The sequence below is a fragment of the Lissotriton vulgaris genome, chromosome 7, assembly GCF_964263255.1.
Source record: "Lissotriton vulgaris chromosome 7, aLisVul1.2, whole genome shotgun sequence".
Lineage (NCBI taxonomy): Eukaryota > Metazoa > Chordata > Amphibia > Caudata > Salamandridae > Lissotriton > Lissotriton vulgaris.
The window spans coordinates 121403653-121426735 of record NC_141695.1 but is presented as its reverse complement, the minus strand read 5'-3'; positions in this window follow the sequence as shown (position 1 = coordinate 121426735).

Sequence of the window (23083 nt, the reverse complement as noted above, 5' to 3'; positions counted from 1 at the left end):
AGAGATCGAAGGACCACAGAGGCAAAGGTTTAAGCTCTGGTGTGGACACAAGCAAGGTTTACATCACTCTTCAGCTTGGACAGCCAAGGTGATAGATTTGTAGTTGATGGTTGAAAGTGAGAATGTCATATTCAATTAAATTCATTAGTCTTTATTCGATAATGTGCAATCATAAAAGACACAGAACATACATAAAAGTGTCTCTAAAAGATTGGCACCAAAAAAAGACAGACAATTCATACAAATTTGATACCAAACAGTATCCAGTCCTAGCAAGAACTATAAAGATAAAATCATATATAAAATTCTATAAAGTTACTCTTTTAAAATGTGCTATTTACATTGTCACAGTCAAGGACTAAGTCTGGTTCCTCAACAGCCATCAGTTTTTTCTTCCTCAATACCCATGCCCAACTCAAAAGTTTTCCAAAAACAATGACTATATCTGAACAGGTATTCGTGCCCAGTATATGCATAGCTGTCATACAGGATCTCGTACCAAGGTTTGCACACAGTGACTTAAGCCACCTACGACGAGGACCCTGGTAAATCGGACACACAAAAAGCAGATGAGTTATTGCCTCTTCCCTAGTGTAGCAAAGTGGGCAATTAGTCGTCAGAACCTTATCCCATTTAGCTACAAACGATCTTAATGGGAGGGTGCCCACACGGAATTGATGATATCGTTTCCTATCTCCAATTTTTATGATCAAAGTCCAATATGGTATTGCTTTAGTTAGAAACTTGTGGTCATAGAAGATACCTGTGAGCGACGTACTGCTCACCTTTGACAGGGTCTTCTTGGTTATCATATCCCAGTAAAGCTCGTTATAGTCATTTTTACTAGGGAATGTATACCCTGCTGGGTCAACCCACAGATATCTGAGGCCCATTTCAAACAAGGTATACTTGATCTTCTGGAGCCATTTAATTTTGGAAGCCAAGTCTTCATTTCTAACATGCAACATTGCGTTAGCATAGAGTGCCAGTTCTGTGGTAGTCCACAATCTCCTCCAATAGGCTAAGGGTCTGAAACCTGCGACCTCATCAATGGAGGTACAACCTAAACCTAGAAGCAAGGGCTTAATTGGAGTTGATTGTTTGAGGGCAGTCAGGGATCTTAAAAACTTGTTTTGCGCTTGGACTAAGGGTGATAGGTTTTCAAACCCCCAAAGTTCAGTGCCATAAATAATAGAAGATCTGATTTTCCCATTATAAATTGCTACAGCGGGCCCTATAGGTTTAGTATGAGACAACCTATGTTCCTTTAATAGAGCCCCCGCTAGCTGGTTGTGCCTAAGGACTAGAAGGTCAAGTTGGGGCGCCCAATTCATCTTCTTACCCATAGTTACCCCTAAGTAGGTAAAACTATCGGTTTGCTCTAGTGGTCCATTATCCATAGCTACTCTGTCTTTAACAGATTTATGTCTATGGAATACCATGTACTTAATTTTGTCGACATTCACTGCCAACTCGGGGTCATTGCAAAAAACTGTGAATTGGTCAAGGGCTCATTGCAGACCAGGCTGTTTTTTTTAATCAAATTAACGTGTCGTCTGCAAACATTAACAGTGGAACCCTTGTTCCGGCAAGGGATGGAGCGTCTGTTGGGTAATTAGAATAATGAGCAATTACCCTATTTATGAATAGGGAAAATAGGGTAGGAGCAAGGACACACCCTTGACGCACACCTTTATTAACTGGGACAGCATCAGTCAATTTGCCCTGCGGCCCCCTCTTACTTTAGCATAATTTGCCTCATGCAACTTAATAATAAAAGCAAGGATTTGTAAGGGCATCCCAGCTTCCTTTAGTGAATCCCACAGCTTAAAGCGAGGTACTAAATCAAATGCTGATTTAAAATCAACAAACGCTGCATATAAAGTTCCCCCTGCTAGTATTACTGTGGACCAATGAATCATCGTAAATCTAAATACTTGATCAATTGTGCTTACATGGGGTCGAAACCCCACTTGATAGGTAGATAAAACATTCTGCTCTATAATCCACTCATTAACTCTACCTAGTACAAGTCTCACAGTTATTTTCTGTAAGGTATCAATTAGGCCAAAGTCAAAGTCAAATAAGCTTTATTTCGGTTTTTGAGTTTAAAACCATAAAAGCAGCAAAAAGAAATACATACATGTATATAAAAATCAACAGTTCATTGCAATATTGAGAAAAGACCGGATATTAAAAACAAAAGTAAAACCAATCTAGTGCAAATTAAGAACGCATGGTAAACAGAAACCCCTTTCACCAGGTGTTATAGTTCGATACCCTTGGGCCAGGGTAAAAATCAAACAAGTCCCAGATAGAAATAGGGCCATCTCCAATTTTGGGCTGGGAAAATCTTAAAAATGGGACAATGTTCCTATGTTTGAATTTAATTAGTATCAGGTCTCCCGGAATGTCTTTGGGCATCATCCCTAGCCATCTCACCCTCCTGACGCTCAGGATTCCGCCATCTAGTTCGGGTGGCAGCGGTCTATTGTTCTTGAGCCAAAAGATGGCTTTATTCAGCAGGTCCTGGCTTGTTTCACGTTTATCCTGACTAAGTTCGGGGACCCCAGAGAGAACAGTCACGTAGGGGGCGGCTTCAGGGGGTAAGTTCATTTGGTGTCTTCTTTCTTGAGGGGGCCTCGAGGCTTTGCGTGGGAGGCGGGTGGGCTTAGGAGTAACTTTACTGCCGCTTTGAATGGGTGTGCTAAGAGAGGGATCTTTCCCGAGTTCGATAGACACGGGGTTTACAAGATTAGGAGAGAACGTAGGGCGAGAGAGAGTAACAGTATTTACAGGTAAAGGTGCAATCCTTTGTACTATTTTTTCGACATCAGACAACCTGTTTCCCAGATCTGTAATTTTTGAGAGCAGGGGTGTTAAGGCCACATTCAACAGTCGCTCAATATGGGCCAATAGGGTCGAATGGAGGGGGGAAACAGAGTCATTTGAGGTGGTCCCCGCTTTGGATGGCGTTAATACGCTTGGGTTGACGAGGGAATAAGAGGGGCTACAGCACATACGGGTGGCATTTGGTGGAGTAACCTCGTTTTTCCTTTTGCTGATTGGTTTCCGAAACAGTGTATCAGATTGAGGCGGGAATATTTCAAGGGCCTGTGGGGTGCAGTTTGTGAGAATCATATCTCTGTCCATTGTAGGGGAAGTAAGAATATCGGGGACATAGTTTGTGCCACACAGGGCATTAAGTTCGTCCCAGACAGACATGGTGGTTGATTTACAAAAGGGGGTCCCAAGCGTCAATAGGCAAATCACAACGCAAAAGAAAAACAAAAGAGTAGAATGTCTCTATACCTCGTCCTTTTGATAGGGCCAAGTGGGGTGGCCCGTCCCGTCCTCCTCAGGTCCTCTGAGGGCCACAGAGGGCCCGCCCTTTGCCCGGGCTTAGCCCGCGCGCGGTCCCGCGACGCGGGGGCTCGCGCTGGCCTTAAGCGCACCTCCGGGGGCGGGTCTGTAAACAGGATGCGCGCCTTCCTGGGCGCAGGGGGTGCAGGGAATTGTAGTTCCCGATCTACCGGCTCGCCGCGGTGTTCGGGATACAGGCAGGCTTCAATGTCCGGTGGCAGGAAGAAAGCAGCGCTCGGGCTGCTGCACACAGCAATCCCCCAGTTGACCTCCCTGGTCTGTGTTTGTGAAGGGTCCCCCGCTCCCCCGGGGCTCGTGCTGGCCTTAAGCGCACCTCCGGGGGCGGGTCTGTAAACAGGATGCGCGCCTTCCTGGGCGCAGGGGGTGCAGGGAATTGTAGTTCCCGATCTACCGGCTCGCCGCGGTGTTCAGGATACAGGCAGGCTTCAATGTACGGTGGCAGGAAGAAAGCAGCGCTCGGGCTGCTGCACACAGCAATCCCCCAGTTGACCTCCCTGGTCTGTGTTTGTGAAGTGTCCCCCGCTCCCCCGGGGCTCGCGCTGGCCTTAAGCGCACCTCCGGGGGCGGGTCTGTAAACAGGATGCGCGCCTTCCTGGGCGCAGGGGGTGCAGGGAATTGTAGTTCCCGATCTACCGGCTCGCCGCGGTGTTCGGGATACAGGCAGGCTTCAATGTCCGGTGGCAGGAAGAAAGCAGCGCTCGGGCTGCTGCACACAGCAATCCCCCAGTTGACCTCCCTGGTCTGTGTTTGTGAAGGGTCCCCCGCTCCCCCGGGGCTCGCGCTGGCCTTAAGCGCACCTCCGGGGGCGGGTCTGTAAACAGGATGCGCGCCTTCCTGGGTGCAGGGAATTGTAGTTCCCGATCTACCGGCTCGCCGCGGTGTTCGGGATACAGGCAGGCTTCAATGTCCGGTGGCAGGAAGAAAGCAGCGCTCGGGCTGCTGCACACAGCAATCCCCCAGTTGACCTCCCTGGTCTGTGTTTGTGAAGGGTCCCCCAATTAGGCTTATCGGCCTATAATTACTGGGACAGGCACAGTCTTCCTTTTTATATATGGGGATAATTTCAGCCCCTCGCCAGGTGTCTGGTATTATCGCACCTTTAGCAACAGCATCTACGATGATAAAAATGTATTCAATCCAGATTTTCCTATCCTGTTTGTAAAGATCAGCTGGGATGCAATCTGGACCTGGAGCCCTCCCAGCAGGCACCCTATCTAAAACTCTATCTATCTCACTTTTAGTGAAGAGAAGAACTGCCTCTGTCTTAACCTCTGGATACTTAGTACCAATACTAAGTGGGGAATCAAATTGAACTTGAAAATGCTGGACCCAAAGTTCGGGTGAGACATTATTGTCTGGTGTTATTCCGGTCATATGACTGCCCCATTTGACCAATTCCCAAAACTTGGTCCAGTTCTTCCCATCAGAGGCATTAGTTAGGCTTGCCCATCTATCCTCGTCATATTCTTTCTTAGCCTGAATTTGTACCCTTTTATAGTTTACCCTTGCTCCTTTAAACCTGTTGGGGAACTCCCAGCTTTATTTCCTTGGAGAGGTTTCGAAATGCGGTACCACAGGCCTCGTTGTACCACTTGGACCCTTTTATAGGGGGAGGTTTAAATGGTTTCTTCGTTTTTGTAAACAGGGACTTCAGATTTAAGAGGTGGTCCTCATGAATCTTAAAATATCAGAAAAAATATTACCATTAGCATCTAGGGAACTCATCAAAGCAAGGGTCTATTCCGCAGAGGATCTGATCTGCTTTTGTAGGCCATCGTCCCCCAAAACCACTGCCCATTTTAGCCAGCGACAGTCTTGAGACCTGATCACCTCTCCTATCTTAGATACAGTGTTCACATTTGGACGGCCTATGCCAGTCCTTGTAAGGGTCAGTAGAAGGGGATCATGATCACTTTCTGGTCTACGGTAAACCACCATATCCTCAAGTCTGGTCCAAAGTACAAGACTTATGTAGTCAATCCTGCTATTTCTGATCCCATTAGAAAATGTGAAGCAGCCCTCTGAATCTGAGAGAGTTCTCCCATTAGTAGCTCTAATCCCAGGCCCTAGTGGCAAACTTTTCAGTTGGAGCGCCGCCTCAGTCCACCTAATAATTGGTTTCAATGGGAGTGGAGGCACCTCCCAAATCTGATCCTCATCCATAGTGAGACTACAATCGTCTATGCCTAATGGCTCAAATGTGCAGTTGAAATCACCTACAATAACAAAGACACATCAGCGGCCCAAGCTATCCATAAATGTGTCTAATTGGGCAATGGCTGGTTAGGCTTTCCCACCCGGTAACCCACGTGCAGTGACATTGATTAATATATAATCGGACTCACCCTTGTGAGAGATCTTTATAGGGAGGACGTCTGGGCTGTCTATTGATAGTAGCTTTATTTGAATGGATTGTTGTTGTTTAACCCATTTAACCAGTCCCCCAATAGGTCCCCCCTTTTTGTTTGCGATTGCCGCTTTACCGTAAACTAGGTAACCCGGGCGGCAAATCGTGTCTAACGACCAGGTCTCCTGTAAAGCAATAATATCATGCCCCCCAGCAAGCACGACCAATCGGAGGACGTGGTTTTGTGAAGAAGACCTGTGACGTTCCAAGATAGTAGGGATAATACATGATTGTGCAAATTCCCTCAATCAGCAAGGGATAGGGGCGAGGTCATAATCTGGTTCTTAATCTCTGAGTCATGGAATCTATCATCTACAGTTAGATTAACAATAGGAGAGGGAACAGAGGATGCTACCAATGTCGGGGTGGGTGGTTGTAGTCAATCTCATAAATCTAAATCGGAGAGAGGGGCAACTCTATCTGTTTAGGCGGGTTTCTTTTTTTTCTTCTGAGTCTGTTTTTCTGTTATGTTGTTCTACACTTGAGCTGCCTGTGGAAAGCGCCGGGACACTCTTTTAGAGTAGCCGAGCGCTATACAAACGCATTTTAACATAACATAACATAACATAACATAACATAACATCTATTGGATAATGGGACCTCTTGTGAATTATTACTGAATCCTAATTGCACCCTGGGACGCCTACCCATCTCCAATTGATTTGCAACATGGATGTAGTTTGGCCCTGGTTTGTAAAAGTACCCCAATGGTACGATGGACATCCCGTCCATAGTTCTACCCCTTACTCCACACAGATTATCCAGCAAAAATGTTGTTGTATGAACATTATTAAAATTAACAACAATACAATCACCATACTCTCCCTTCCTAGAAGGACCAATCCACGATGTACGTCTGGCCATAATCATAAACTTGTCGACTCCCTCCTCCCAAAGCCTAACCTCCCTAATTCTAACATTAAACCAGTACAAAACGTTACACAGTAGTTGATCTCTGGTTTCAGACTGATTCTCTGGCAGAAGTGGAACATTTTACAGTACAACTTCTAAGGGTGTTGCAGGCGGAGGCAGATTAAGTACCGGAGAGTTTGGTTGTGCCACACTACGTCCCATACCTCTCAGACCTTCTGACCGATTGGGTATAAAAGCTTGTCGATCCGAGAGGTGTGTGTTGCAGATGTTATCCCTTTTTAGGGCCGTTGTGTCTCTGCCATCGTCCGGACTGTTGGCGGTACATTGTGCAAATTCACTAGATTGATTCCCTGGTTCCTCGTGTACCCTGGGCACAGCTCCAAGCTTACCAGTTGCTACTGCGACAGGGTTAGATGGTGTAATTGCGACTGTTGATTTCATAGTTGCCTTGCTTGTGGCCTGTATGTTTAGAAGATCTGATGTTGCCACCTCATTCCCCTGATTAGCGTTTGTATTCATACAAGTTTGCTTGGGATGTATGAGGAGGCCCTCAAGAACAGCAAACCTTGACCTCACCAAAGATTTGTAATTGTCCAAACGTTCCTCTATCTTGGTCAATTTGTGTGTAATAGGAGATAGCAGGGTAGTTAAAATACTCTCAAATGTCTTCCACTGTTCTGAATCACAGTTCGAGTTAGTACCTTTTGCCGCGGCAAAATTGGTGTCACCATCAGCCAAATCGGCACTAATTATAGGACTGCCCTCCTCGGGTAAAACGCGGCCAGGGGGTTTGTTCGACCTTGCCATGTCATATTCAGAAATATCGCCTGACAGAAATATTGTGGGGCATATTACCAAGCAATAGCGATAATTATCGCTATTGCTTGGTTAGAGATAAAAAATTATCGCCGAGCTGCGGCGATTTTTATCACAGATAAACCTTGGTATTACCAAGGTTTATCGCAAATGCGATAAAAATCGGCAATAATGCATGAATATCGCTGAAAAGTCAGCGATATTCATGCATTACCGAGCTAATGCTCTTAGCCATGTTATCCACCTACCATTGGATAACATGGCTAAGAACTGCTCAGGGGTAGGTGTTAGCTTTTGGAGATATTCGCGCTTAACGCGAATATCTCCAAAAGTTGGTAATAGGAGATAGCGATGTTAGCGACTGTTTCCAGTCGCTAACATCTTGGCACGCCCACTTTGCATGTCATTAGTGATAAATATCACTGACATGCAAAGCGGGGCCCAAGATGGTCGCTATCTCCTACTAGCTGTCGCCAACTGGTGTTAGCGCCAGCTAGGTAATAGGGAGATAATTATATCTCCGCTTTCTTGGCTTCTAAAGCCAAAAAAGCGGAGATAAACCCCCTTGATAATATGCCCCGTTGTTCTAAATATTGTTTACAAAAATATCAATATTTCCTTCAAGACTTTCCTGTGAAGAATAGTTGAGACCAAGCCTGGTACACCACCCCAAGGACACTCACCCCTGTGCATGTTGTTAGTTGCACCAGTCTCTCTGAAACAAAAGCACCACACTGTGGAAACACTTTTTATTATTCAGCCCTGCCAAGTTTCCCAGGTCCATATGTGATGTGCTGCTCTATTCTGGGGGTGTGGGGTCTTTGAATTCTGGGATTTCTGGTCTTGTTTATTGCATTATAAAACAGAACCTGCAAGTCCCACAATTAAAAGAAAAAAACTGACCTGGAGCGCCATATCACACATGGACCTGGGAAACTTAGCAGCAATGATTATTTTTTATAAGGTATGAAATGAATGAACAGCAAGCTCTTCCGAACTTGAGCATAAAACGAGAAACCACACTCCCCTTTCCAGACTTAAAGCATATCTCTGTTATATCTAATGTCTTTCGTGGCATGCCATTTTGGACGCATTTATGAATTCAAATAATATGTGGTTTCAGATATGTCGGTGGTACAGGGTGAAGAAGGTGAGTTAAAACGACTTTCCTGTGCAGAGAACATGTACACCTACTTAACACTACACACTTTATGCGATAAACTGATATTTGCAGCTGTGCATGGATTATATCACTTGTTTTTTATAATGCAATGCTACTATAATGTCCTATTTGCATTTAAAATTGTGAAGACACTGGAGCAGCAGCTGCCTATATGAACTTGTATGGGCCTGCTGTACTCAACATTTCAAAGGTCTAATTAACAGCGTCTGCCTTTCTCTTTCCCTGAATCGCAGAAATACATGGAGTGGGCAGGGGAAAGCGAAAGGCAGGGGCAGTGGTGCAGGGCACACCGGAGCCTTCCCCATCCCTCCTCCCGGGATCAGAGTCACTTGAGCATTGGAAGGAGGGAGGGGGAATGCTGTTCAGCTCGTGGCCCTCCTTGTCTTGGCCGAACTGCATTAACACCTTCCCTGCGCTGCGAATTCCACCGCAGCGTGGGGGGGGGGGGTTTAGGGGGTGGGCGTGGCGCTCCCATACTTATGACGGCTCCACGCCGTCATGAGTCACGGGCGGCATGTGCTCATGACGGCGTGGAGCCGTCATGACCCCGCCCACTCAATAATTTGCCCGCACAGCACTATATTAGTGCTGTGTGGGTGGAGCGGCAGCGGCATGATGGATCCAAGCTGTCATGAGCACATGCCGCCCGTGACTCGTGACGGCGTGGAGCCGTCATGAGCACCCAAAGGGTTAGGCAGTTCAGTATGAAGGACTGGCTTCAGCCCCTTTTCACAGCTCTTGCTTTGAATGTTCAAAAGCTAACAGCGGTGGCACTGTGTGCAGCTGTTACCTGTGGAACATTCACAGTGACAGCTGTGAACAAAGGCCTCACGGAGCTCAAGGGAATTTCAACAGGATTGACCTGTGCAGGTAAGAGTGGTGGGGCCGGGTGAGGGGGGTAATCGACAGACGATTTTTTAAACATTTTCTCACACCCACCAGGCCCCACCACACCGCCCTTCTTTCCAGCACGGGCCGCTCCTGGGTTTTAACCCCCTCTGGCTCAGTGAGACCTTTGTTTTACTAATTGCAAAATTCAGCCGTGATGAGGCAGAATGTTGTAATAGCTTTATAACCCTCCACAGCTGGGCTATACTGGACATTAAAGGCCCACTCCCTTGTTAAAAGCCCTCGCTTTTGGCTTGGGCCTTTAATGCTGCAGCAGGCCTTAAGTGGCCGGCATAGCCCACTATGGCGGGCTATAAAGTTATATTAGCACCAGTGGGCCAATATTTCTATCATTCCATTGCGACAACAACATGGTGGATATGTTGCTTTGAAACAGGCAACTTTGGTGTAACTTAGAACGCAAGAAGACGAAAATACTACTAATCAGAGACCTCTCGTTAAAAACTTCTTAGTGTGGTGTCCTGACAAGCTGATGCTGGAGGGTTCTACTGCCAAGATTCCTGACGCGGCAGTGGTTGGAAGTTCCTCTTCTAGCCGATTGCCTCTCGTTTAATAAATGTTTACACAGAACCTACCTTTGTGTGGACAAAGTAGTGACGAATAGGTTTCATAAGAGGAAGAATGACCCGGTATAACTGATGAGGCAGATATATGCACAGATCCCAGAATTTCATCTTCACAGTTCTACGGAGTTCAGTTGATGTTATGTTATGTTATTGAGAATTTGTAGAGCGCACATTCACCAACAGGTCTCTTGGCGCTGGGTAGTTTTTATTTTTTGGAGGCACAGTTTTGGATAAGTCCATATCTAACTGTAGGCTTGGGTAAACAACCAGGTTTTCAGTTTTTTCCTGAAACTCAGAAGGTCTGTTTCTATTTTCAACGGAGAGGGCAGAGAGTTCCAAAATTGGGGACCCTGTGTTGAGAAACGCAATCCTCCAATCCGTTTGAGTCTGAATCTAGGCACCACCAGAAGATTCAAATGCATAGATCTTAGAGTGCGTTGTGGAGAATATCTCTAAACTCTAGAGTATATATACTGAGGGCCAATACCATGTATAGCTTAAAATAGTACACATCCAGTTTTAAACATGGAACGATGCTCCACTGGGAGCTGGTGGAGTTTCTTCAGTATTGGCTGGATGTGGCATCGTCTGCAATATTGATTGATGATTCTGTCTGCTTGGTTTTGGATCAGCTGCAGACAATGTTTCTGGTTGCACGGGAGGCTAAGATAAATTGTGTGAGCATAATCAATTTTAGATAAAACCAGGGCGATGATGATTTGAATGCATGCCTCTCTACTGAAATACCTTCTGATTTTCCACAGTTTACATAGTTGGAAAAAACAGGCCAAGGTAAATGAACAAATCTGCATATTCATAGAGAGGTCTGAGTCAATTTGGAAGCCTGGACTCTTGATCGAGTTCTTAGGAATAGGTGCAGGGTCAAGTTCCAGTGGCCAGTAGGCTGGAGTCCAAAGTGATAATTTGTTGTTCGGGAGGATGATTTCAGTTTTTTCGGAGTTTTGTTTTAAATGGTTTGTGTTCATCCAATATTAGATGAACAACATGGTGTTCCTCAGAAATTCCTTGAAGGTTGTGGAGTCATCAATAGAGAAGATCAACTGCATGTCATCAACATATTTGTGTATCGTCACTCCTATCAGACGGAGTGTCCATATGAGGGGGCAAATATATACATTGAAAAGGTGCGTGGACAGAGAGGAGCCCTGCGGCACTCCAATGCATGGAGGACTGAGATTTTTAATGGAAGTCTTGAGTGATTCTCTTGCTACCTGAATTTCCCTTGCACTTGTGGGATTTATTTTGTTTATTTTGGTAATGCTGGTATTGATTTTAGATTCCTGATGCTGATGGCATTGATTCTGCCTTCAGCTTTGCGCAGCGCATTCTGGGGCATGACGTCTGAACTCCACATGCCTGGTGCTGATGCGTTGCCTGACCCTCTGCCTGGAACGCAATGTGTTCAAAGTGCACCGGTGTCTCATAATATGTTTCACTATTGTTGTTGTGCCCAGAAAATGAGTGCACTGTGCCTACTACTGCTGTAGTGAGCTGGAATTTCCACACTGGATTAATGGCACACTGCTCTGCTCTGATTCCTGTTTGTTTGTGCTATAGGCACACCTCGGCTTTCATAGCTCTAAAGATAAGGAGACAAATTATTGTCCACGAACCTAGCTGTTAAGTGACGTTAAAGGTAGGTGAAAATGTACGTTAAAAAGTAGCATTTTAAACTTTAAAATACACTGAAATTCACCAGTTATATTTAAGTGAAGTAACTATAACTTGTTCACACACAGTTTGTCCAACTCCAGTGTGTAGATTTTTTTACTGTGTCACCTCCCAGCGGACTCACAGCTGAGGTGGTGGGGGCAGGGCAAATGGATCTGCCCCCCCCTGTTGATACTCCATTGAAAGTACTCAACTATTTCTCATGATTGCCAGTTTTATCATCTTCACAGAATTAATTTCATTTTAATTTGTCTAAAATTGAGATATTATTTGAAGGGGGTGGGGGTAGATACCCACCTCAGGAAATAACCACAATCCTTGTTAGCGTGACTCACTAAAGTCACCAAACTCACCTGAGATCAACCACCTGGTACCTATGGCACAGAGCACAGAGGCTTAACTCAGAGGCAATGTGTAAAGTATGTATACAGCACACAATCAGTAATAAAGTTGAAAGACAAAACAATACATATCCCAAAATGGATTAGATAAGTTGAGTAAAATGTAATAAACAAAACAACAAAAATCCTAAAATGGTAATCAGAGATATGAATGCTCAAAATATATAAGTACAAATAGCTCCACGAAGTACAATGTGCAAAAGACAGTCAATGATCGCGGTAAAACAGTGCCCAAGTGCAGTTTGGCGCTGGCCGCGGAGGAGTGCAGGTCGGGTACACTAACCAGATGCATACTAGTCAAAGATTTTACCTCCTGACTTTAGTCCTTTAAGTCCCAATCCACCAAAGAAGTACCCTTCAAAAGACCCCCAGAACTTCATAGGAGGCACTTTGAAACTCACATTGTGGCAGGCAGAAGCCAACAGAAGAGTTCAGTCTCAGTGGAGGCTGGCATCTACAGGGGGGGGGGCTGTCAAATGGGTGGGTGGGCGCAAGACCCATATCTTATCATAGAAACACTGCAAAGTGCAGAACTCCTACTTTGTCATAGAAACACTTGCATTACTGAGTGCTGAACCCATGTCTTACTACAGAAACACTCAGAGTGCAAAACCCCCACCTTGAGTGAACAAAACATGTAGAACACCATCCTTGCATAAAAACGTACCCACAGAGTGCCGAACCCCAGCCTTACCATAGAAACACTGTAGTACACAGAGCAAACCCCCTGCCTTGCCCATGAACACTGCACTGCAGTGCTGAACCCAGGTCTCTGATGCCTTCTTACCTGTACAAACACGTTCTTAGAAAGGAGGGAGCTTATTGTGGATAATGGCCCTGCCCTGTTGTTGGGAGATTAGTGGTAGAAGGTATTGCAGTTTCTGGAGCAGGCTAGGCCAGCTGAGGCAGGGGTGTGCCTCTGAGACCTGGAGCCAGAGGCCAGCATGCCTTCTAACCAGGGCTGGACTGGCATAGAGGACAACCTGGCAGTGCCCGAGGGGCTGGTCTGTGAGATCAGTCTAGGGGCTGTTTTTAGGCCAATTGTGCTCTGTTTTATGCTCTGCTGGGCAGATTCTTATTGTTGACTTCTCTGATGCAGCTACAAACGTTGTCTGATACAAGTCTAAACACAAGCATTCTCCCTTACCGTGCAAAACACTAATACAGCTTGTCTTTACAAGTTTAAATCTGCCCTGATTTGCAAACGTGGGCCGCATTTTAGCTATATGGTTCGCTAGTGGGGTCACTTTCAGTTTGGTACCCAGGCCTATTTTCTGTCCCATTCCGACCCTGCTTCTGAGTTTCTTTCCAGCTTGGTGTTGATGGAAAGTTGAGGAAAGAGAAAGATGCAAGTCCTCAAACCAACATTGAGGACATCTTGGCCCAGGCTTGTACTCTCAATCAAAGACTACATTTAAGGTTCGAGAGGAAAGTTTGCGTATCGATTATTGTTTCTTTATAGTGTCTTTATCCAAAGAGCTTATGAACAACCGAGGCACAGCTGGTGGCTGTTAGCCAGAATTCAGAAAAGTAACCAAAGTTTCAGTCTCTGCTGAAGAATGCCACAGAGGTTGAAACACATATCCTCACCAAAGAATTCCAGCAGCGAGGATAAAGCTGGAAATAAAATCAGCAATAAAACAAGCACAAGCCAATACAAGCCACTAATCAAAGCAAAGCCTATACCGGGAAAGCAAATCTAATTGTCACAGACTACATAAATCCAACTCGCAGCTAAGAAAGTCACTTCCACAACCTTCCAGGCACCTCCATTCAGCCAGACTTTTATGAGCACGTATCCCACGCATTCACAAAAGCAGAAGCGGGGAACGAGCCTTCTCGTACATCGCCAATAAAGCGTGGAGCGACTACCCACTACACATCACAGCCTCCTCTTCTCATCTTAAATTCTGTAAGAAGTTGAAGATCTGGCTCTTCGATTAAAACCACCCCACCCCCCCACACTTCCGAGGCTAGCCTTACACACCTGAATACCTTTTTAGCACCGGGATCCTGAATCCCCTCACGGGTGATAGGGAGCTACACAAATATTTATTTCATAACAAAGTTAACCCAAACCAAGTCAATGCAAGCCATTACAAGCCATGCCAATATTAATCAAGCCAAAGCAACCCAAGGCATGCCATATTAGATCACCAATAACTTTCGAAGGAAAGTCAATACAGGCAAAGGGAATCTGATTGTCACATAGCCAAGTAAATCCAGTTCAATAGCCAAGAAAGTTAACCCAAGCCAACTGAACAATCCAAAGTAAGCCAAACACACACCAAGAAAAGCCAACCCACTCCAAAACAACACAACCCAGACCAATTCAAATCAATCCCATCAATTTAAGGCACTGCTGTTGCCACAGTTTTTTTTTCTGTTGGTTTGAGTTCTTACATCCTGTACCTTTCGCGTTCACTTTGTTGTTTGCTCTCCATGCTTCTTCTCTCCTGATCAGCTGTAAAGCGCTCTGATACCCCCAGGGGATATGGCTGTGCTATATCAAACTTTTAAAATAAATAAATAAGCCAAGCTGCAGTATGCAGGATTGTTCTGAACTGAACTCCATGGGAGACTATGCTAGCAGAGCCCTTTATAAGGATTGAAATAGGCATTTCCCTCCCCCAACTCAGCTCACTATAAGACTCAATGTACGGCGGTTCATTCCTTCCTAGCTAGGTTTGCACTATGTAAATCCCACTGCATACGTCACAGTGATAGATCTAATCAGCCTGAGACCCTAAATGCTATATCCCATCTGAGTCCACATTAGTCATGGCCACGGAGGAACTCCAAAGGCAAATTGATAGCGGAGGCATGGCGGTCCTGATCCTGCTTGACCCATTCACCGCGTTCGACATAGTGAATCACTCCGTTCTTATGCAACGGCTGAAGGCAATTGGGATTCAGGACACCGCTCTTGCCCTTCTCACCTCCTTCCTGACAGGGAGAGAACTTAGGGTCTGCTGGGATAACCTTAAGTCAGACAAATTCTACCTTCCCTGCGGAGCTCCTCATGGATCGGCGCCTTCGCACCCCCTGTTTAACACACATGTGTCTCAGCTGGCGAAACTGGTTAGGCACCATGGCTTCTCGCTTGTGTCATACGCCGACGACACACACATTGTAATTTCCATATCCTCCATAGAAGTTGTGCCCACGACAAGGTTTCACAATTGTCTTGCTCACATTATACAATGGATGCATATTAACTATCTAAAGTTGAACACTCAGAAGACATGGAATTTGGCTCTGCTCCTCCCATCTGGAACTCTGCCTGGTGGCCGGCAGGGCAGGAGCCTGTCCACAGCCTGTGACCAAAATGAGAAACCTGGGCATGGTGTGTGACACTCAGCTAAGCTTCAGGGGACAGATAAACCAGACAACCTCTACCTGCTACTTTACTCTAAGGATTTTGCGCAAGATTTTACAGTTTCTCCCGATGGAGCTAAGGAAAATGGTTGGGGTAGCACCTGTTCTGTCTCGGATTGATTACGGCAATGCCTTTTACCATGGGGCAGATAAGAGACAACTGAACAAACTGAAATGCCTACAGAACGCTGCTGCCCGTACCTTACTGAACCTTCCTAAATACAGTTATATATCTGGGCCATTAGAAAACTTCACTGGCTTCCAGTTAAGGAGCGGATTGAATTAAAGGCGCTATGTTTGCTTCATAAATCCTGTACGGCAGAGGACCCACTGAATACCTTAAATTATTCCAATGGTCCACCCTGGGATGCTCCCTGAGATCAGCAAAGCAAGCACTGGTTAAGCTCCCAAGAGTCAAGCAGACAAAATGGGGTGGCAGACGCCTCTACCATCCGGCTCCCAAGCTATGGAACAGGTTGCCACCTAATATTAGATTCCAACCGGTCCACACACATTTCCGCGCCTCTCTGAAAACCTGTCTCTTTCCTACTCAACAACAACCTGCTCATTTTTCAGCTTTTTCATATCTCTGCTATCTAAGCGCCAAGACGCCTCTGCATTTAAACGCTTTATACGTACTTTCTTACTTATCAATTCTGTTTTGACTATCACTGCTTGCGTGGCGCTGTGTCTTAGATCTAGTGGTCTGTCTCTGTATGTGAAATGAAGAGGAATCCAAGGATATTGAAGTAAATTCTTTAATCAGTCGAAGAGCACAGTACATGTAATCCAGCAAGTTCAGCATCTAGAAATAACTGCTCTTTACAAAGGATGCACATCAACATGACATGTACAACATTCTATATTCTAGCTATGACATAACTAGAATATGTACAATTAAAGGAACAGTACAATAAGAAAGCAACACAACACATCCCCCTTTCCAATAATATATAAAAAAAAATAAAAAGGAAGAAAACAAGGAAAATAACATACATAAAGCAATCCTAAACTTCTACAAATTATTAGAGATTAAGTACCTATAAGTAACGTAGCAAGTACCTAAAAGTAACATAGTCCATGAGCTAAACTACTACCTATTATTCGTAATGTAATCCTTAAGCCACAGAGGACAACTAACAACTCCAGGATTGTCATTCAAATCATTATTACCATTGGAATTATCAACATCCAAATCCTCCGGTTTCCAAAGAGTGAGGATGAGGTTAACAAACCTATTTGTTCAATGAGTATTGGTGGAGTGGAGGTTAAAAAATATGCTGATTCGGGTTCACCTTATACAATTGTTAATGAAGAAATGTGGAAATCCTCTTTTGTCCAACATGTTGGTGAGAAGTTATTACCATCAGATATCCATCCTGAAGGTTATATGGGAGAACCTATTTCTATTCTAGGTTTTCGTTGGTTTGTTTTCAGATTCAAGGGCAGAGAATGTAGGGGAAAGCTATACATTTCCAAGAAAGGGCCACCTGTTTTAGGGTGGTTCGACCAAAAACAACTTCACATTATTTTAGATCCAAACAGTAAAGAACAAGTTTTAGTAGTTGATGATAGTTCTGCTGTTACTAATGAAATTTTACACAAATTTCCGAAAGTTTTTAGTAAAACTTTGGGGAATTTGATTGGTTTCGAACACAAGATCATATTAAAGGATGATGCTTGCCCAAAGGTGCATAAATGTAGAAATGTCCTCATTTTGGTAAGAGATGAAGTCAGCAAAGAATTAGATAAACTAGTTTCTACTGACATTATTGAGCCGATTGAAGCAAGTGAATGGGTTTCGCCAATTGTCGTCGCGAGACGAAGTAATGAAAAAATTAGGTTGTGTGTAGATTTAAGGTATTTAAATAACAACATTGTGGTTGACAAGTTCCCACTTCCTAAAATCAATGAAATGGTTTCTAGTTTTGGTAATGCACGATGGTTTTCAACTATAGACCTATCGTCTGCATATCACCAGATTTCTCTGTGCCCTGAGTCAATGAAGTTTACATCTTTTGTGACACCTTTTGGTTGCTTCCGTTATAAGCGTATGCCCTTCGGCTTAGCTTCGGCGGCCGCGGTTTTCCAACGGTTAATGTATCAATTGTTTAAGGGGGAAAAAGGCGTCAGATTTTTTCAAGATGACATTCTTGTTTTTGGGGATGATGAGAATGAGCACTTGTCAAGACTAAATAGAGTGTTAGGTATTCTTGAGAGCAAGGGCCTTACTGTTGAACATTCTAAATGTAAATTTGCACAAAAGAGCGTGACTTATCTAGGTCATATCATTGATGCTGAAGGTGTTAAGCCTAAACCTTCTTTAGTTTCAGCTATCTCTGAGGCTCCTGTTCCATAGTAAGTGAACTGTTATCATTTTTTATAACGTTAGCGCACCTGCCAGACATTTCCGCTTTGCGTGCAATAGCAAGAATATCCTCCAAAGGAGAATCTCCATTAATCCACAATCTATCCTGTATGGAAGCCTTGTAAGAATGCATAACAATTTGGTCTCTAATTAATTCTTCTTGTAATACACCAAATTTGCAATCTAATGATAATTTTTTAAGATCAGCAAGAAAATGGTCAATATTCTCATCTTTAGTTTGTTTCCTTGAAAAATATTTGTATCTTGTTACGCCAATACAAACTTTAGGAGCAAAGTAAGTGTCTAAATGTAAAAGCGCTAACATATAAACATTCAAATCTCCTGGAAAAGAGGGTTTAGTCATAGTTTCATATACCTTTAGCCCAACAGGACCTACAGAATGTAAAAGAAGTCTCTTTTTTTGAGCATGAGACATTTTTCCATCCTCATCTAATGCATCTATATAGTTACAGAAATAGGGTTTCCATTCCAACCACTTAAGTGGAGGTTCACTACCAGAAACCCAGAAGGCTTGAGGAGGACTGATGTTGTAATTAGGTTGAGTCATTGTACAAATGAAAACCTAAATACAACAATAATTTAAAATTGGCTAAGCAATGCTGGATTAAGTACTTCAATTAGTAATCACAATATTCTCACAACAGTTCAAAAGTGCACCCACATTAAAATAAATTCATCACCACAATAAATAAAATAAAAAAAATAGTCAAAATGGTGAAAAGGTGTGCGAATCACCGTTGATGGTAACCATCGGAGATTGTAGTAAATGTAGAACCGAAGTGTACACACGGAACTGAAGAAGCTTTTCTCTCGAAGTCTTCAAGAAGAAAAGTTGTTCGTGAACTGTTTCTTCCAAAGCTTCAAGTTTACTTCAAGATGGCCGCCGAATACGTGTCACGTCACACGTAAATTACCCACAATTCCTCAGGATACGTGTTCCGAAGACTCTGACGGCTCGAAGACTCTGACACCTGAAGTTCGTAAGGAATAGAACCTTGCAGCTGGCGATTACATTTGAAGTCCGGTGCGTGCGGACTGGTGCGTGCACAGGTAACAGAAACGAACCGGAGAAAATGTTGTTTTGTTTTTTGTTCAAAGCGCAGAAGGTGATTAACACGAAAGACGACAAAGGTCTTAGAATTGCGGTTGCAATATAGTTCACTTTCGCGCATAAACAAAGTCGGTCCGACCACGTATTAGTGAAGATCAGAAGTTAGGAAACAACTCCGTTCGTGCACAGCTACAAAATCCAATTAATTTCCAATTAAATTTTGCCAATAAGATATCCGATGACATAAATATCAACCAGGAATCCAATAAGTTTAAAAATTCGTTTCTCAGTCAATTTCATTAAATTAAAAAAAAATCCTTAAAAATTTCAAGGTTTAATAAGGTTGCTCACGTAGGTTCTGCTCTTTGAATCCCGTCGCCAGTGAAATGAAGAGGAATCCAAGGATATTGAAGTAAATTCTTTAATCAGTCGAAGAGCACAGTACATGTAATCTAGCAAGTTCAGGTTTTCTGGTTTCGCCAGGTCTTCGTGAGGCATCTGCAGGAGCGCCTGCCTTCTTTGAGTTCAATGGTGTACCAGGTGGTCTTCAGGGGGCATTGTTTGGTGGGGTGGTAGAGGGGTACGAGCTTGTCGGCGCAGCTGGAGATCCAGCGATGAAGCTCTTTTGCTGCGGAGTTGGCGTTGGTCGTAGCGCTGGGGGGGTCTATGAGTAGGGTGGTGATGAGGTGTTCCTCTGTAATGTAAATGTAAATTGATACTTATATAGCGCACTACTCACCCGCAAGGGTCTCAAGGCGCTTGTACGAATACCGCTGTGGAACCCATCCTGGCTGAGGCGTCCACTCCTGGGCACCCCCAAGGTGGAGGCCAGGCATCCTTAGCATTGTGGGGGCCGTTGTGGAGATTAAGCAAGCTATTACCCAGAGTTGCAGAGTGGGACCCATGATTAGAATAGACACCGAGGTGAGAATTATCAGGAAATTGAGCCCAAGACCCGCTGAGGTGGGAATTGAACCCTGGTCCTGGACCAGACCTCTGCATCAGGGTCTGCCGCTCTAACTAATGAGCCACACTTCTCGACTATCTGTCTGCACCCTATACCTATATTCTGTGTCAGGTGGAAATTCCACCTGGGAGAGTCTCAAAGGGTGTTGGCTGCTCAGCATTTGGCCAGACTGACTAGAGGAGACTGAACCACCTTTCGCTGGATGCGTATCAGTCTTACCTGCTCGCACCCTGCTGTTGTGTCCTAGGGTCATCAATCCCATTCAAAACACTTTACTAAACTGCTCCAAACAAGACATGTTAATGTTGCTCCTGAAAAAACCCTCAGCTGACAGATCTATTCTTTCTCATTTTAGGTCTCTTTCTCTTCTGCCTGCCTTCTCCAAGATTCTTGAGAAGCTTATTATTCATCAATTGTCCCACTATTTGAAGATCAGCCAGTTGTTTCACCCATTCCAATCTGGTTTTCTCCCATGGTTTAGTACGGAGGCCATCCTGGTTGAGGTCGCAGATACTATCAGGTTCGCGGAAGATCAGGGGAAGCAAGTCACCTTGATCCTCCTGGATCTATCTGCAGCTTTTGATACGGTGTCCCATTCTCTTGCACTGTTTGGAAGACCTCGGGGAAGGTAGATTTTCGCTGTTTTGGTTCTGTTTGTTTTTTTGATGGGCCGTACCCAATCGGTTTTGATGGCTCAGTTTGCGTCTGATCCCAAACCTCTGACACTGGGCGTCCCACAAGACTCTGCCCTTAGCCCTACGCTCCATTAATATAGCCCCCTCCTTGCTTTATTGGTGGAGTCATTTGGTACATAAATTGTATCCTATGCTGACGATACGCAGCTTCTCCTAACCCTGGATAGGAGCACGTCCAATGCTTTTAGCAGGTTTAGGTCATGTTTGACGACTGTTTTTCTGTGGATGTGGATGTGGCTCAGTAAACTTCAGTGCAAAGCCAATAAAAGAAAGATTCTCCTATTCGGCTCTCCCCCCTTACTGTGGGACGGTGAATGTTGGCCCCGTCATGTCCTCGCTCCTCAAGCCTAGCTTCTTGGGTGAAATCTGATAATCTTGTGGGTTTTCAACTTCAGGTAGCAGGTGTGATGGGCTCTTGTATGGGACTTCTGAAGTCCTTAAAAACAAAACGTATACCTATTGCTGTTTGAGATTCAGAAATTAGTTCTTCGTGCTCTCATCACCTTGCGGCTTGATTATGCCCTTGCTCTTTATTGGGTCCTCCCATCTTAGCAGCTGAAGAGACTGCAGTTGGTCCAGGATACCACTTCTTCTGAAGGTCTCTGAGGGGCTCATTCACATTATCAACTTAACCCCTTGCATGCTGGTGATGGCTTCCGTCCGTCATGGCACACAGTGCTCGTGTGCTGATGACGGCTGGGAGCCGTCACGACCATGCCCGCGATCGGAATGTGCCGCACAGGAGCGGAATTCCGACCGCAGAGAATGGGTTAAGGAGCTGCATTGGCTACCTGTGAAGGAAAGGATACAGCCTAAAGGTCTTCTTTGGCTCAAGGAGCCGTCTCAGTCAGGCCCATCTTACCAACAGTCTGACCGCTTACCATCCGACGAGAACTCTCCGATCTTCTGATGCCCTTCTGGTTATGGTGCCTAGTCTCAAAGGGAAAAGATGGGGTGGCACCTCCTGTTCATATCTTGCAGATACTGCTTGGAAAACCCTTGCTTTTCAAACCCGTGCTCGGAATGATGAGCTCTGCTTCAAATGTAACTTGAAAACTTGCCTTTTTCGCTCTGCATATGATAAGGTGTTTTGCTGGTAGATGGGTCTGTTTAGCACCAGGACACTCTTTGAGTAGCAGTGCGCTCTATAAAACCTAATTAATATTATTATTATTATTAAGGGCCACATTGAGCCAGACAGGGCGCTCTTCCAAGGTGAACCTTGGTCATCCAGGAGAGTGCTACTCTCAGGAATATTATTGTTGCTATCATGACACAATTTCATTATACTAGATTGCGCCTGCTTTGATGGTGGATGATATGAAACCATTTCACGATTCGCAGAGAGATCCTTTATTACGCATATGTATGTATAATGGATGTCTTAGATCTGAGCCTGTAAGATTGATTTACCCTATGGCCTAAGCCTGCTTTAGGAACTTGCAGGTTTCCGCAGCCTGGGTTCCTTTGTTTGAGCCTGTAAAATCTGCTCCACTTCAGATATGTCAATTGGCTTAAGGTTTGAAATTGTGAGATCAGAGTAACTTTTCATTTTCCCATCTTGTCTATTCTAATATTAAATGAGTGAAGACATGCCACAGAGAGGCAGGGAAGGAAAATGAAATGTGGCCATTTGAAAGGCCAAACCCATATTATGTGAGGCAGCATAACAGCAGGGGCAGCGGCTGCATCAGAGGCTAGAGCCGCGGCTCCGTTCGATCTCCCGGAGTGTGGTGTGCGAATCGGTGCGACTGCTCCCACCCCGCTGCTCTACCTGCCTCGACCGGATGCCTGCTCCTCCTTGCGCTGCTTAGCGGGGCCCAGCCAAGGACCTCAAAGGCCACCACACAGAATGTATGATGTTACAACGCATACTTTTACAATGCATACCTTTACAAAGCATATTTTACAACGCAACATCCATTACAACGCATTCCATTACAAAGCATGCCATTACAACTAATTTTTAAAAACTACCTTTACAACGCATTCCATTAAAACGCCTACTACCTTTACAACGCATACCATTACATTGCATGTATGGTAAGTATTGGATAGTGTAGGGGTAAAAATTACTATTCTAACTCCAGGGGGGTGCCACAGTAGGGTAAGTGTTGGATAGTGTAGGGGTAAAAATTACTATTCTAACTCCAGGGGGTGCAACAGTAGGGTAAGTGTTGGATAGTGTAGGGGTAAAAATTACTATCCTAACTCCAGGGGGTGCAACAGTAGGGTAAGTGTTGTATAGTGTAAGGGTTATATGTGTTGTGATGGTATGCGTTGTAATGGTATGCGTTGTAATGACTGCGTTGTAATGACATGTGTTGTAGTGGTATGCGTAGTAGTGTCATGCGTTGTAATGGTTGCGTTGT